This window comes from Varroa destructor, unplaced genomic scaffold (assembly GCF_002443255.2).
Source record: "Varroa destructor unplaced genomic scaffold, Vdes_3.0 BEIS01000001.1, whole genome shotgun sequence".
Lineage (NCBI taxonomy): Eukaryota > Metazoa > Arthropoda > Arachnida > Mesostigmata > Varroidae > Varroa > Varroa destructor.
In genome coordinates this window covers 12,010,248-12,026,871 of record NW_019211454.1, presented here as the reverse complement: position 1 = coordinate 12,026,871, position 16,624 = coordinate 12,010,248, and the positions used below count along the sequence as shown (strand labels likewise).

General features: G+C 41.1%; 1 long non-coding RNA gene across 1 annotated transcript; it reads left to right on the top strand.

Annotated features, from left to right (window-relative positions):
- Positions 1-8,119: 8,119 nt before the first annotated feature.
- LOC111245796 (uncharacterized) lies at positions 8,120-16,225 on the top strand. Its single transcript, XR_002671486.2, has 3 exons — positions 8,120-8,243; positions 15,708-15,817; positions 16,087-16,225. It is a non-coding gene; the product is annotated as an uncharacterized LOC111245796 (long non-coding RNA).
- Positions 16,226-16,624: the final 399 nt, after the last annotated feature.

Here is a 16,624-nt window from a genome sequence, read left to right as displayed (position 1 = left end):
TCCTCGTTCTGGGTATGATGCTCTATACACCCAGTCATTACGTCAATAAAATTATAATAATCATGCAATGCTCAAAGGCGGAGCTAACAAGTTTATACTACAGATACGGCTAGCCGTATGCGGGTAGCAAAACATAACCAACGGCCACTTCAATGCAGGTCGTCACCGCAGTTCTGCGTACGGTGGCCTCTTTAGTGTGATAAAAGGTATGTTGCTAAGGGTAACGTTTTTCATACTGATCTTAGAATCGAGAATTAGCTATTTTAACACTAACCATAGGTTCAAATATATGCTTTATTGGTAGTCAGCAGTATAGCGAGGTCTCCGTTATACCCATTTTATTGAGAAACTTTCCTTATTACATAGACACTCTACCTATTCATCGCCAATTCTTTAGCTTTAAGTTTTATGTAATACCGTGTAGTCAACTCGGCTCTAGTTCTAACGTTAGACGCTTAACGTAACGCTTAGACTGTTTGTGTCGACGCTAGCGCTGCACGGCCCTACCATCGGTGCGATACGTCCTGCAATCCTTGCCATGACCAGTCACGTTTACGTCAATTATTTGACACAAGTTTTCGCAGGATAGCTCGAAAGCAGCATATTCCGAGCTTATGTCCTCATTCGCCATAGGGACGGTACGAGTTGGCGCAGCTGTGTTGGTGCAAGTTATGGACGACTGTAGTGAATAAGGGCGGAAAGTCGGAAGGAGTTGATTTTGAGAAACTACCTGTCCTGTATTGTACTCTATGAGTATATGCCCTCCACAGAGGGGCCCGCCCTCTGCCTGACCGCGGGGTTTCGGCCTGTACCTAGGTTTCTTGGCCGGTCCTCCAGTGCAGAAGGTAGAGGATGATGCGGAGAAGCTAATTCAGAGAATACGGCCACTGCCGTCTCATTGGTCTTTTTGGGAAGCGAAGGCCAAGAAACAGGCCAAGAAAAGGACGGTCTGTTCTTGCGACAAAAGAGCAGGACGGCGACAACAACAACCACTACATTAACAACGACGGTGACGACAGCCATAGCCACAACTGCGCACACATACATGAGATCGGCGGCGTACCGCAGATACGGCTCAGGGAAAAAGTACCCCGCTATTTCGTGTTATCCCTCCTCTGTCCTCGCGTGTCCTGATGTCACCAGACAAGCTGTCCTCTTCTCCGTGCCCGAACCCCAGTTTTTCCTGTGAAACCGGTACCGGGTTTACTGTTGCCGAGCATGGGACCCTCCGGGGCCTTTCCCTAACTAAGTAGAGAGGCACAAGGAGGTAGGGAGGTAGAGGGACGTAGCAAACAACGGCGCTATCGCTCTTCTCACTAGACAGCGAAGCAGCCGCCTTATCGACCGTTCGCGAAGGCTCTAAACACCATTCGCCCCGCTTCGTTTGGCAGAAATTTTGATTAAGAAACAACTTCTTGCTCGACGTCCTCGGAGCTTGGCCTTGGAGTCGTGCGGGTACGGTGTGCCCTGGAGTGGCTTCGGTACTGGCTCAAATGACTAGCCACGATCCTATGTAGTCCGGAGGACCGTGGGTACTTTGTAAGAGAAGCACCGTTTGTCGAAGTTCTTTCGCAAAGTGGGCGCTTTCATACGTCTAATCATGTCTAGCTTTTTCATCGGTAGTCAGCGCGGATCCGCCGTGGAAACTAGAAGAGCGAAGATGGTAGAAGTGAATGAGCCAGCTTAGTCTATAAGAAATAGGCGGCGTGTGGTCTAATTCAGTGACAATTTGTGGTTGTGTAGCCTGCAACGGGTGGGCGTGGATGGTGACAGCAATAGAAACAATGTCATCTGACGACAATGCTGAGATATAATGCGTTTAGTAGTAGCTGGTGATTGGAAATCGTTAAGTATACGTGTCTATAACACCTTGGATAGACCCATCAGTGACTAATAGTAATACTTGTACTGAGTGAAAATGAAGTTAAATCTTGCAGTAAAAAAAACAGCGTCCTACTTCGAGTTAAAGTTGACTAACTAAATCCTACGTTTTAGTGCAGCAGGCCAAATAGTTAAGCGTTATCAACGAAACATTCGATTTAATACGAATAAATAAATTAGATAATACATTTAGTTAGAAGTCGCTATGAGAATTGTTGCCTATTTACTGACAGACAAATAACAATCGAACCGATATAGCATTTTGTCCTCATTCATGTTGGCAGCATCGCTTTTGTACGATAAGCTGAGACTGCCAACAAGCCCATCATGAAGCACTTTGATTGTCCGTAGAATCGCATTTAATCACGTTTTTCACAGTGGTCATGATTTACGTTGAATATAAACTGTTTGACAAACGTTGTAGTCCTATCGAAGCATCGTTTTTGCAAGTGTTGTAAAGATGCTCGGACTTCAGTATTGCAGCGTGTTAATCGGTCCCCAAGCAAAACCGTTCATTAAGCGGAAGAGCTGTAATCTGTTTCGTCTCTAAATATAATCAGACACAACAGATACGGCGTTAGTGCAAAATTTTCCAACTATGATGATGAACTATGCGTGGCGAGTTACTTCTGAAGAGGGAGAGAAGAGGATTTACATTGGGACCCTGCAATCGTCCACCCAATATTGCGAAGCATATGCACAAGTTGCCTTCTACAATAGGGACTTCCGTTTGCGCCTGATTGCACTCAAATCTTGGTGTTTTCCTATAAGCACACTTTTTACTTGAACCAAATCTCATGGACCTATGACCGACCGATCAGTTGAAAAAGGTGTTGTAGTCTACATATGCAAATTAAACATGAAGTCGTTTTTGTTTCAGTGCCGTTTATATTATCCAAGTAGGTATTGTGCCACGTAGGCAAGCAATTTAACCTTACAATTGATTTGAAGGCGTATATTTCCATACTAGACCATTACAAATAGCCCACGCGTTCGTCCTATTCTCTAGCAATATACATATATGTACATTACTATGCTAATATATATATATATATATATATATATATATATATATATATTAGCAACGGCAGCTAGAAACGCTAAATCTACCACTACTACTACATACGAATTACATAGCAGGTCCTTGGTTTGATATTTTTCTGGACGAACCAGACGTATAGGCACAATCTCCTTTGGCTTGGCTTCCTCTCTATCACGCTAGGGACGTTCCACATTTCTTTTGTTGTTCGCAGAGCCTGTTGCAAACGCCTGCGCTGCATTAAAGCCATTGTGGTTCCAGATAATATCCAGAAGGATGTCTTTTAGTTGGCACGCAGGTTCTTTGGATTTACACTCGTAACGGTACGGTAAATCCTTCGATCTTAGTGGGGAACGACGGGGCAAGGAGGCGCGAACAAGAGAAGGACGCAGGAGTTACTGTTCTTTCTAGTCAGCGCTCTCTGTTATGTGACTTTGATCCCGAGTTCTATGCCCGTCCAGTTATGGGACCCCATTTCCTACTTCCGAATGAAATTTGTTATGCAAATTCATCCTCACAATGGACGAAGCAAGGCCTCCTACTCATTTCTCCTGAAAAACAATAGATGGCCGGCTATCGGGCCGATGACTAGCGAAGGTTGACCTTGGGAAGTGAGGCAGGTAACACAGTTATTGTAGACGGGCCTTAGCACCACACGAGACAGAACAGGTAAAATTGGTGTACCTGATCCAACGGTCGTCTGGGTGGCCTCGTCAAGGCCAAGAGAAGGCGTTGGAAGCAGCGGGTGCAGCAGCTGTTTCGTCGACAGAATTGAGCGCAGGCGGAGAATTCCAAACGCCGCTGGCATATTGACTTCTATCGGTCGCGCAACGCGTTGGCTCGGTATTTACATAGACAGGGTACAAATCACTGAATAAAATAATGTGTGGTCATCCTATAGGCAATCTTCATTGGGACCTTATTATGATTATGATAATACCTGATGACATAATGTCACAGGATCGCTTTTTTACTACTTTCAGGAAATATAGCTTATACGGATGCATCGCAGACAGTTTCGTAAAATACTCTCTGCCAAATATTGCAAGAGAGTAGGACTTTAGTGAAATTTTCATTTGTATTCATCATAACAGGCTATTTTTTAAGTTTTCAAATAGGGCCCATTTTCAAGACAAATAACGTGTGTTTTTCGTTTACAAACGAAATTAGCATGATGCATTTTCTCTAGACTAGGTGTCTGCGGACTATGTATGTATACATATAATCGGGCGATGTCATCAAGTTGGGCCCAGCCCAACAGCGGCGCAAACACGAACTAAAAATAATGGGGTGGGATAATAACATACGTTGTTTAATAATCCCCGAAGTAAACCAAATATTTTATACACATATATATATATACATATCGCAGGTTGTTCGAGAATTACCTGAAGTGGAGAAAGATTACGACATGAAGCGGCTATCAAAGCTTGTGTAGCCAACGACGCCGTAATATCGATATCGAGAAAGAGAAGACGAAGTTTATAAGCTGCAGGGTCGTCTTTGCGCGAAACATGCTCGACGTACGGAGTAGATTTCCTTAGGTTCAGCTCATTCGTAACGATAATTAACGGTATTAATTTGGAAAAAGTGCCTTTTATCTTTGTAAATGGCAGGAGGTGGTTCTCTAACCAGTGAGTGCGAAATCGTAGTTCAATAATGTCGTCTCAAATTATATAATCGACGTGATGGGACGATACAGAGTGAATTGCTCATATATTTTAGTCCTATTTTTTTTTCGGCTTCCAACGAATCTTTGCCTATCTGCTGCTTGCAGATAAGGTTTCTCAAGATTAAATTCAATTTTACAATGTACAAGGTTTAAGTCTTTGAAGAAATCATCTACGCTTGATCGAAGTTAAACAATGTGACCTCATACGCTATTCCGTAGAGGCAACGAATACAGTTGGAATATCAGTGTTAATATACGTTGTCCCTTCTGCAGGAGCCAATGACCAAATCTGGGTTTGACCCCGTCTTAGGTCGAATATACAGATTCAGCGAACATCTCAGCTATACAAGTGGATGAAACTGTAACTCTGAACAAACAAGAGGAGTTTCGTGACCATTGCCGGATTTTACTTATGATGAATTGGAATCTAGTGAGCGCTGGTTCTTTATTCTCACCGAGATGTCAGACAATCGTAATAGGCAGAGCAGCTTATTTAACAAAGTACCCTTCTAGAATCAAAGGCCCATTAAACCTGACCGATACGAGCGATCATTCATTATATATCACACCGATAAATTATACCATATTAATATCATGTCGTATAATTAAGTAGTTCCAATGTGTTTAAGCATTTTCTATTAACTAGATTGTTTTTCTTTAGCACCAAACAAGCTTTCACTAGAAATGGTTTAAACATACCGTCTACGTGAGTTGCGCCACTGGTTAATGCATTTTCAGCTGACATTTTAGCACCTCTTGCCGAAAAGCCATTGAACTGTGTTCGCAAACGGCTTACCTTCGTTTGGGGGGGGGGGGGGGATTTCTGTATCAACCTACTGCGACGAATACCTGTTCAGCTACCTCGAATGTCTGCCCCCTTTTGTGACGGAGTATGCTTCATTATGATGTTGAATAGGTCAGCTTACTACGTATTTGACAAGACAAGACCTGACCGGACCGTATGCTCGATACATAACAATGTGTGTGTAAATGTAGTTTCCCTGCAGGAACGGATACAATAGAGTGCAGCAGGAAGTAACAAACCAAGTTTTTCCATTTTCAAATCTTTTTGTACCGTTCTGGAACATTTTGCACTAGGTATTCTGCTAGCAAGACAACCCTCAGCATTTCTGTCCCACGTCAGCCAGAGCGACGCAGGTACACACCGGTAAATAATGGCCTTTGCGCCAAGTTAAGGCCATATTTATGAAGTTAGAAAAAACCTTGATTATACTAGTTACATCTGCAAGAACGATTCTGACTAGCAAAACCACTATAATTAGTAATAATCTAGCCGTCTTTCGGCTCTGTCCAGAAGCTCGGTCGAATAGAGGCCGCTCCTTATTTACATTCAGACATAAGTAATACTTATAAGTGTAAATAAGGTTAAGTGTGGTCCTTAATTGCGTACGCTGTTCCGAGCTTGTGCGAAAAAAGGTCAACCAATAATCTCTTCGCTAATATTGGGAACATATGTATACTATTACTACAGACTAGTTTATACTATCAGAAGCGTGGCGGTGTACTTTCTTTTGGCCTTCTACCCTAGACATAGTCCGCCTGCGCGCATAACTCCTGCGACAGATTACTTGCCGTAACTACGACGGCTCACTCGGCAATCATAATTAAACACAAGGTCGCCGTTACCAAACATTACTTTCGGGTTACGTGAGCATCCACGACCCAAATTACTTTTCGATACGTATGTTTCTGACTCATATACGAGCTAGAAGCTTCCTCGCAGTTAAATGTACGACCTTGCCTGTCGTGAGAATGACAGCAAATCAAACGGAAATTGCGTTCAGCCGCGAAGAGAACAATGAATGACGTTGGATAGTATATTTCTACCGATAAGGCCATAGTTGCTATTGTTATTATGGCTGCTGTGGCTGTTGTTCCAAAAGGCTGCGCTTACCGCCGAACAGTTAGCGCGGAAAACAGCATTTCCAATGAGAAAGTACTCGGTCTTTTTTATAACAACAGTGTCCAAAAAAATTGTAATCTTCTACTCACTCATCTAGTTCGGTAATAGTTTGCAGTACTCTTCGATGAGACTCGACAGAAACATAATGTGTCTTCATCAAAATACACTAGTACAATTCATACAAAGACTGAATTGATACCACCGCAAGGTGCTAACTTGCCATCGTTTGAACTTCCGCACACGGCAATGCTCTATAATGCAATTCCCTAAAAACACCGTTTATCATAATTGTGATTTTTATACTTATCTCTAACGGGTTGAAGTGAAACAAATATTGCGTTAAAAGGTTACCCGAATTCGATAACCAGATATTCAACTAAAACACATAGCCCATAAGGACGTAAATTGTTTTTTAATTGGATGGTCTGTCGACGTACATTTATTTAATATTGTGGTAAAACATTTGCTAATAATATAAAAGCACTACAAGAAGTTCGTCACAACCAGTCTGCGCTAAGAGCTGAAGTTGAAGATAAAAAAAATTAAACAAAAAACAAGAAAACGACGTATACAGAAGCGCAAGGCCTTTACCGCGTCCACACCGCGAAAATTCAAAATAGTGAGTAGAGCCTTGTTAACATTTTGTAGCGTTACAATATACTACATGTTTTTCTCAATTACTCTGCCAGTAAAAAAAAAAAAGCTATAAACTATTATAGCTTTAAAGATGTGACACATATCGCCGAGATCTGATTATGTGTTTTCGTCTGCTAGTCAAAAAAAAACCGTAATCTAAATAAGGAAGACTGTTATACAATTTCAAGGGCATAAGAAATTCCTCTGTCAATCCGATTTGCAATCGCATAGTAGTTCTATTGGTTTTCCATGCCCGGATTTAGCAGTATTTTAATGTCTAATTAACCTGGTGGTTACGTAACAACAGGGTGCGTGTTATACATTCAAAACGATCCACATGACAGTATAGCTAATAAGCACCTGATGGAAGTATTATTATCAGACCCTTTGAAGCCTATGGAAAAATAAAGGTGTCTTGAAAAGCCTAGACTCTGATCTCTTTATATTACGGAAAGGATCCATTGAGTCCTTAGCTAAATTGTCGTTAATGAACATTTTTCCTCAGTGACCTTCACAAAAACACAGCGACTTGAGGCAGGCCTCCGATTAGAAAGGTAGGTAAACTATCTAGAACGTATATTACATGTGTGCAATTCCTTATATAATTATAGCAGTCCTTCGTTGGGTGATATTTCCACCTATCGAAGCCTTTCTCTGATCAACACAGCCGTCAGAACTGTTTGTTTGTGTGATATGGTTGATGTAATGCAACGTTGATACGAATCTGAATAATCGAATTAGAAGAGAGTCCACAATATTATCACACACACATTTTTTTTTCTTTGTTAAGATACCTCAGTTGCGGATAAAAAGATAACTTATTGTCACCTACATTCCTGGAACGGGACCAGAAAACTAAGCCGACGGAAAATTAACGCAGGAATAATGCGTCGAAGTTTCTGCCCCCTCCAGTCTTGGTTATCCCAGACGTAATTGGATCTTTCATGTATTGTCTCAGCGAGTAAATGAAAGTAATATTCATGAGGGAAAAACGAAGCGATAGGATCGGATCGGATCGGAGGGCAGTTACTATAATGAATCGAGTTATGAGGATACGTAGTGGCTCATAGAGCGAATGCCTACTTGAAGCGGTACAATTTCTATTTTGTTGCCATAGGTCCATGATAACGAGTTAATGTGTGAGATCATCCCACTGGTGAATTTCTACGCGAATGCCGTTTTGACACGGCATTGGCGTGACTTGGCATGACTTAGGGGAGAGGCTTCACGAATAATATTTTGAAGATGTCTGTGATTGAACGGCATCTGTGCTACTGTTTACGAAGCACAAATAAACTTGGCAAAAGACTCTAAGGCGAATGATCAGTATATGAGATTTATGTCAAAAACGATCCGCGCTATATTTCGATATCATAGTTGAAATATGCGGTTTATATGACTTTCCCATACTCAGCTTTCGAACGTTTCAAAATCCTATTGGACGTCTTAAACATGACGTTGAAGAATAGGCATAAGTCAGTTAGAACTAGACAGCTATATAGCTTATTTTTTGAGGTGTAATTGACGGTATTTAATTTTAATGCCAATTTGCGAGAGCGCTAACAAAAGCAACAAATAATTATCTATCCATCACCGTATACAATACAACATAATGCTTGTGCTGTAGAACGCTGATGGGCTAATATATATATATATATATATATATATATATATATATATATATATATATATATATAGGGTGCATTTGTGCCGAAGTAGCCGTCACTCAGACCGTCACAGTTAGATTTTTAGGTACCTAGAGTCGTTTTTACTCCTACTGACGTTTAGCGGCGATAATACCGGTATCGTACGTCGGTCGATAAACTGTGCAGATTGAACAGTGTGCGAGGCTACGGGGAGCTGATCCTGCTCTTGCTGATTACGTCACCGTTATTAATGGTAGCTGTTAGAGTTATGTACCTATTTCATATTCAATGGTGAGACAGAGCGATGGACGTTCTTGATTTTGACAAATCTTAACCCAGAACTTAACTCGCAGTAGCAGATCTATCATCGGCCACGTTTCCTCTATAGGTTGAGATTTTTGTTATTAAGTGATAACCGTATAACTGTAATGGAGTACAAAAAAACAACGCATGAATCAAATTACTGTTAAAGAAAGGAAGCTAATGGCATATAGAGCAAGTGCACGCAGATGCCAACTAGTGCCAATCGAGAGCCTTCCTAGCAATTAGTCCAGGCCAGAGCCAAGTGAAAGGACTTATCGAAGGTACAGACGCCAAAAAATACCAATACAATTCTGTTAAGTACAGCATATGTCACAGTTGGAATTAGATTTATTTAAGAGGTGTATTCGTGGCCCATGCAAATGAAAAATCAAGCCTTCTAAATAGACAAGATGCCTTGACAAATTCAGGGATGTATTTTCACTTATATGCAACACCTGATACACTGTATCTAGCCAAACGGCACGTTTTATAGACATATAATTATAGACTAGATACGCTTAGTCCTAATCCGTGTAGCACTAGCCGTGAAAAGCCTGATTTTTCGCCCATTTCGGATAGCATTAGAATTGAGAACTCGAACGTTAGGAACGGATGGGACTACATTGTACATATTATTTAGTCGTTTCGCTTATAGACGCTGCAAGTAAACTGAGCTAATTCAGCCTTTTTTCCCTTTGAGCATTGCGCTTTCTGTGCTTAACCCTGTATGGTGTATTACGTCTGAAGATTCTATTATTTCGTCTGCCTAACTAAAAAGACAAAATGATACCGTAATTTTGTTATCGATATGCGATGCATGAACGCCTGCTCGATTCTGCTTTTAAAAACATTTTTACATCTGAGCCAATTGGTTGTATAGCTCCTCTGGGACTGAACAAAGCGTTTACAAAATCTAGGGTATAGTCATATTGTTGATAGGTTTCCATATTTATCCTTGTATAGCGCAGTGCAAACAATCATTATATTTGCTTCGCTTCTTTCCTATGCTTATCTTTCTAGTCTTTGTTGTATGTTAATAGCCATCTTGTTGGCCTACGGAACCATCGTTTCGATAGTGAAGACACCCACAAAGCCTACGAGGCAAAATTTGTAAATGGATTTAAGAAGCCTTAAGCGTTACGCAAGCTGCGACATAGCATCTATACATGATAATTGCATATCGTTTTTAATAACAAAACTGAATTTAACTCAATTTCACGAAGAAGAGGGCAGATCACGCCGTCATTTGAAAAACGGATAATATCCCATTAACATTAATTCCATGTTAAGAGATCCACTTAAGCCCAGATTTTAGCTCAGACATGAATATTCAAGATAAACAATCAAATGGGTGTAATAAGTGAACGAGTAGATAGTTGGCAAAATTTACTAGGGTACTTTTAGTGGACAGAGATAGATGTCTGCGCGGGCCACCGGTTCTTTTTTCTTGGCGCTGTCGATGTGTGCATTTTATACGCTCATGACATACTCTCGCCAGGTTTGACTAATGCAAATAATTTCTTCAAAAAACGGAATCCTCCAGCAAGTCCTGCGTTTCGTAACTGTGTATTGCGTGACAGATGATCCTTATTCGATCATTTAGTACAATTGTTGTTTCGGTATAATCGCTTGAAAAATGAAATCATGTGTCCTCATAGAGAGGTTAATGAAGAACTCGGAATCTCGTCTTGAGAAATGACGTCACCCATTACTATATCTCTGTGAAAAGAAGCTTTAATGCCAAGTATTACGTGGCCCTAAAATATAACTTCTGCTTGCATAAGCATATATTTCGGCATTTTCAATATTTAGGTAAAAGAAACTATTGATATAAGAACCTTCGGCTTTTGCTCTTTAAAGGCCCGCCTGTTGCCAAGCTTACGGCCGCATTCTCCTCTTTCTATCTCCTATTGGCTCACCAAATGTGGCATTTAAATGTGTACTTGTATTTTGCAAGAGCTCTGAAGCGAATGGTTTGATCTAAACATTGGTAATGGAGTATCGAAGATCTTGTATGTGCCAACGATGCAAAAAGCGTTTAGGGGTCAGACTATGAATTAATGCCGGGCGCACGAATCGTATCTGTGGTCCCGCTACGGACGAGAAAACCCTGAAGACGAATCTCATACTGGGCAGCCTCTTACAGTAGGTACGAAAGAAAGCGTAGAGAATACAAAACAGTTTGTGCCTTGTGCCCAAGAATCACCCTTAAAAGGTCTGCGGAAAAAGCGAGGAAATTTTCATCGGGAATTGTGCCGAAAGACCTGAGTTTCGAGCAAATGCTCGAGTCTCAGAAGAACTTCAACGCATTTAGAGACGAGCTTCAACCCTCTGTGACTTGTCCTGTTTCGTAAGAATTGAAGAAAAAAAGCCGGCAGCGCCAAAGCCTACTTCTACGGCAGAGCTTGAGAAACTGTTTTGAAGACAGGAAAAGGTGATGATGCCTGCGTAACGTATGCAAGAAGTGCAGACACCTTCGAATCTAGCGACCGGATTGGGGTAATTGAGGCATGTGTAGCTAGTACAGAATCAAATGATACACACAATAGTGCACATCATAGACATGTTTTAAGATATGCAATGTTTCCAAGGCGTACCTGGTACAAGCTGGAACCCAGCATCGGTCAAATCTGTTGACACATGTGGTATTGCAGTCGCCGACAATCAGAGCTACCTACTTAGAAATCGGCGCTCGTAAGTGTGATGGCCTGATTAAAAGTTCTTCGTTTTCAAGAAATTTTATAATTAATAACGGCCACGATAACATGAGACCAAATATTTTTGAGTTTGCCTATTTATTTCTTTTCTCGAAGTCATTTTTAACTACCCACATGCCAAATTGTACTGATCATGTTAGGCTCTTACAGAAGCGAGTATATTTTCATTGGACTTCAAAAAGTGAAATTATCTAACCCGTCCGCCATACGCAGACCAATTTAGGCTATATAACTTCGGCTCTAATAACTGACTACTCGCTTTTCCCATATGCGTAATTGCATGCACAATGGACTCCCTCCCACACCTGTTTTTCCCATTGTAGGTGCCATGTTCAGCTGTAACTATGTACAATTGGGTAGGCCACATGCTGCTGTGCATGGTGAAGGCCTACTGGAGCCTTCGATGCCGTGCATGTCGGCCGCAACACTGGCTGTCGCCTCCCTCAGTATGGAAGCAATCCTAAATTGTTGGGATGTTGACGACATTTTCATAATTCATGAGCTGAGTTTTATATCGTCTACTCCCCCATTTTTTCGTAAAATAACTGTCATAAATTGGCTAGATGACTGGTACCTTCTTGTCAGCCTCCTTCTAGCGCATGGACAGTTAGAAGACGATATGTATGTTGTTGATGTTCTGACAATGCAGAGGCTATTGATGTTAGTGTGGGGAATATGTTCGCATGTAATTTGGTTTACTATCGCAATAGCTCGACTATTACGAACGTCATCTTGCCTGTAGTGTACACGCCCACGATAGTTCATAGATACTGGGGGCTTCGATTAGGTCAAAGCTTTATCAAGAGACCTTACGGCGAAATTTAATTCCAAGCGCTTATAGAATTAGAACACTCAGATATTGCGTATAATCTGTTCCACAATCGGATAAACGCTGGGAAAAAACACGGGGGAAGTTGAATGGCTTAGACGTTGTGTTCGCTTCCGTGAGAGAAAAACTAGATAGACGTTTTGCTTAATATAAGATTTAGATTGTGAGCTATATAAGATATCGGCTTTACGATATTGCATAAATCTCACCCGGTTCTTAGGTCTTATTTAGTTTGAGTAACTCTGTGGTATAGAAGTAATTCATTTAAGTATCTAAATGATTAATTTATTTAAGTATCTAATGATGGCTGATTAATTAAAGCACACAAAAAAGGCACTGAGATCTTAAATTGAATTTGATTCGCTGTACTCATCAAACGAATGAAACTCGGTATCGGATTAGGATAATCCAGACAGTAGTTTCAAACAAATTGAATCTCTATAAATACTTCCGCGCTGTTATCGATTGGTCCTATCGAAGTTCATTACATCAGTATCGAGACTGTACATTTCACCTCTAAGGCACAACGGGTTCTGCAGTTTACTGATATACTTAATCGGTTAAGTAAGTTTCATAGACCGCCAACCGCGCAATCAAAGTGTTACTATTTCTAAACTGAGACTACCTTCACACTATATAGTGCTGTGTCTAGCTCAACATCGGCCATAGTTGTCTTAGTGGATAGCTGCACGGCTTATCATGTATAGAAGTTTTTTTTAAAGATGTAGAAATGTCCCCCCCCCCCCCCGCAGAGCACTTAATAACTTGCAGATAACGACAAGCGTTGCACTGTGACGCTGATCTAATATAATAACATTGTTTAAGATACCAAATTAATTACTACAGATACAGATTTCAGCTCGGCGTCATTTGCTTGATAGCTTTCAGAAATCGATTTCATTTGATAACGATTATATTCATAACGCTCATTCCTAGAGTAGAGCTCAGAGCATGTCTAGCACATACCAAGTATAGGTCAAGCTCGAAAAGCCGATTCTTATCATAGAGCTATGAAATCAGGCTTCCGAAGGCACCATATTTTGTTAGACGTTTGTCTGTTTTCTTTTTGCATATCCTTGTATTTTGATTTTTGCTCTATATATATATATATATATCCATTATTGCAACATCCTTGGTAAATCATTTTCTCCAAACCTTGCTTTGCAGTCCAGTCGTTACCATTTCTCCTTTAAAAACCTCAACCGTTTTCTCTTTCTCAACAATTAAACCATCATCACCGATCACCCTGATGCTTTACGTCTACGGCCGCACCCAGTCACTTACCGCAGCTTTGCTCAAGCCACTTAAGTCGTGTCGCCAGTCCTCTATCGTAATGTAGGTCGAACAACGGAAAATCTTCCTCCTAAACAATAGTTGGAGCTATACGCGGCAACCGTAAGTAGTAGTTAGACAGCGCGGAAAGACAGGCGGGCGGGGGGGCGTACGGACGGCAAAAGCAAATTTTCGTTCTGAGAAAAAAACAAAAAACACGGTGTTCTTGAACGTGTCATTCGAGCGCGTAGTTAGTTGACAGCTGTCCCTCGGGCTGTTACTTGGATTGCTGCCTTATGCGTGTCAGTCAGCTATTGCTTATGGCCCCCGTGATAAGCGTTCTGTTTCGACATGTGTCAGTCTCATTATCATAGTATATGCCACATTGACTCGGTTGGAACGGGTGTCGGTCCGTTCGTCCGTAGCGCACCAGCCGTTGCTGCATCTCGGCACGCTATTTGCGCGGAGAACGAAGGCCGAAGTGGAAACAAGCAGAGTTCCCTTTCGAGAATTATCTGCCGAACGGGCATACAGCGCACGAAACAAACACATTTTGCGTTTCCGCTTTGCCGCTATTCTTTATTTTCCACTTTCCTTTCAATGAACCTGCAACATTTCCTGCTTTAAACAAGCCAACAGTTGGCATCCCGGCTGAACGTAGTTTACGTCACCGTGAAGAGGCATTGTTTCTGTGTTCATCAGTTTTTTGCAGTTTCGTCCTATTACTACCACGACTACTTCTGGTATACGGAAGTATTTCGTGATATATTCGTTCACGCACCTGAGCGTACGTTATTCATTATTAATTTTGTTGCGCGACGCTTTATAGAGACGCCCGCGGCCAGTTAGGGAAAACTGTCTCCCGACCAGGCACCGTCAGGGCACACACCATACCCAGGTCACCTAGACGAGGTCTTTTGTTCCCTCTACTAAAAAAGGACCACGTATGGTTACGGCTGATCTATAGTGCCACTTCGGTATTTGTTTTAGAGAACACTAGATATAAAGAGGCATTTATACCTATTTGCATAGACCACTGTTTCAACGGTCTTATCTATTTGTAACTACTGAAAAAGTAGCTGAAGCTAGCACTAGGTGCCTGTAGCATTTTATGTGCTACAGGCACCTAGTGCTATTTACATCAGTCATGTACTTCATAACGCTGTCCACCTAGTATTTGTGTAATACAGATTATGTGCGTTGCATCCGATACGATAAATAACTTACAGCTATGTCTAGTAGAGTACGAATAGTGCTTAACTATAGGGCTAGAGGCAAGCATTAAATTAGGATGTAGCAGATGCTCATTTGATGGCAAAACCACTCTAATACATAAGAAAAAAAAAAAACAGTCTACCTCTAGTTTTGTGCCCTGTCGCTTTTTGTTATGTGGATATATTTATTTGTTTCAGCTTATACATGGTATGTTTAATTTTAAAGATTTACATAAGAACGCGTGCATTTACGAATTATACAAAAAAGCATGTCGTAGATCATGTCTGTGTTTGATTATCCGTGACTGGTACCAGTGTACATGAAATCGGCAATATGCTCTTTATCATTAGTGTCATTTTCTAGCTTGTTTTATTTCATGTTGTTGTATATGAAATACAGCATGGGAAACGTTATCCGTTATCGTCAAATTGAGTAGACATTTGCACTCGGTCAGACTTGTTCAGTTTAGCATAGCAGAGTAGAACATCTACTTTGGTTTTGAATTCACAGCCCTGGTCGACCTGACAATATCAGTTTAGCTTAACTCAAATAAAGGTCCTTTCGCCAACGCAGGACAATGGCAACAACCGCACGGCCAACGGCAGGCGAGACAAAGCGAGATTAGCTATAAGCGAATAAGTCTGAGTAGCCGCCCTGCCTTTTACTCAGGCTTCTGTTAAGAGGTATCCGATATTTTTGTCGCGAAAACAAAAAACATGTTGTTCTTGTCTCTATTTTTTCCTTTTTTTAGCTTATCTAGTAGTAACGTGTAGAGCAGACAGTGGAAAATTTTAGCCGAGAGCTCTTGAGTATATGGTTATCCCGAGCGAATTCATTGAAATACTCAAACAGAAGATAGCTACTCTCTAAAACTAAATTTTACAAATGCTCCATTTTTACTTATAATAGTTCTAGGAACTAACAAACGTAATTGTTGAACGGTCTCATCTAGCTGACCACGACATCGACTCCAACATATTCTCGGACCTGCAGTGGGAAATTACATGGGAAAGAAGCAAAGCCACTAGCGAACGTTTGAAAAAGGCGATATTGAGATTGTACGAAGAAGGAATTCCGCGTAAAACGTAGGGGAAATAGTCATTGAATATTTAAAGGCAGCAAAATCGTTGATGAAATGGGGAAGACAATTCCGTGCAAGATGAAAAGTTTCGTAGAAACTCTAAGGTAACCGGTCCAAGGTCTCATTCAGTTCGATGTAGCATGCATGCTGTGCAGTGTGCATTAGAATGAGAGACCAAAGTAACATTTTCGATGAATGTCGAGAGTCGCAATGAGCGGCTAGACTCAGCGACACTACAATAAACCTCTGAAGCTTCTAACAATACCCATTTGGCCCTGAGACTTACTTTGTGATTCCCGGTCGTTTTCTTTCATTTTATACATTAAGAACTCTCTATTATTTATGCATTAGAAAGAGGTAAACTTCACGAAGGTTAGCAGCGAAAGAAAGCATTAACGACACTGATATC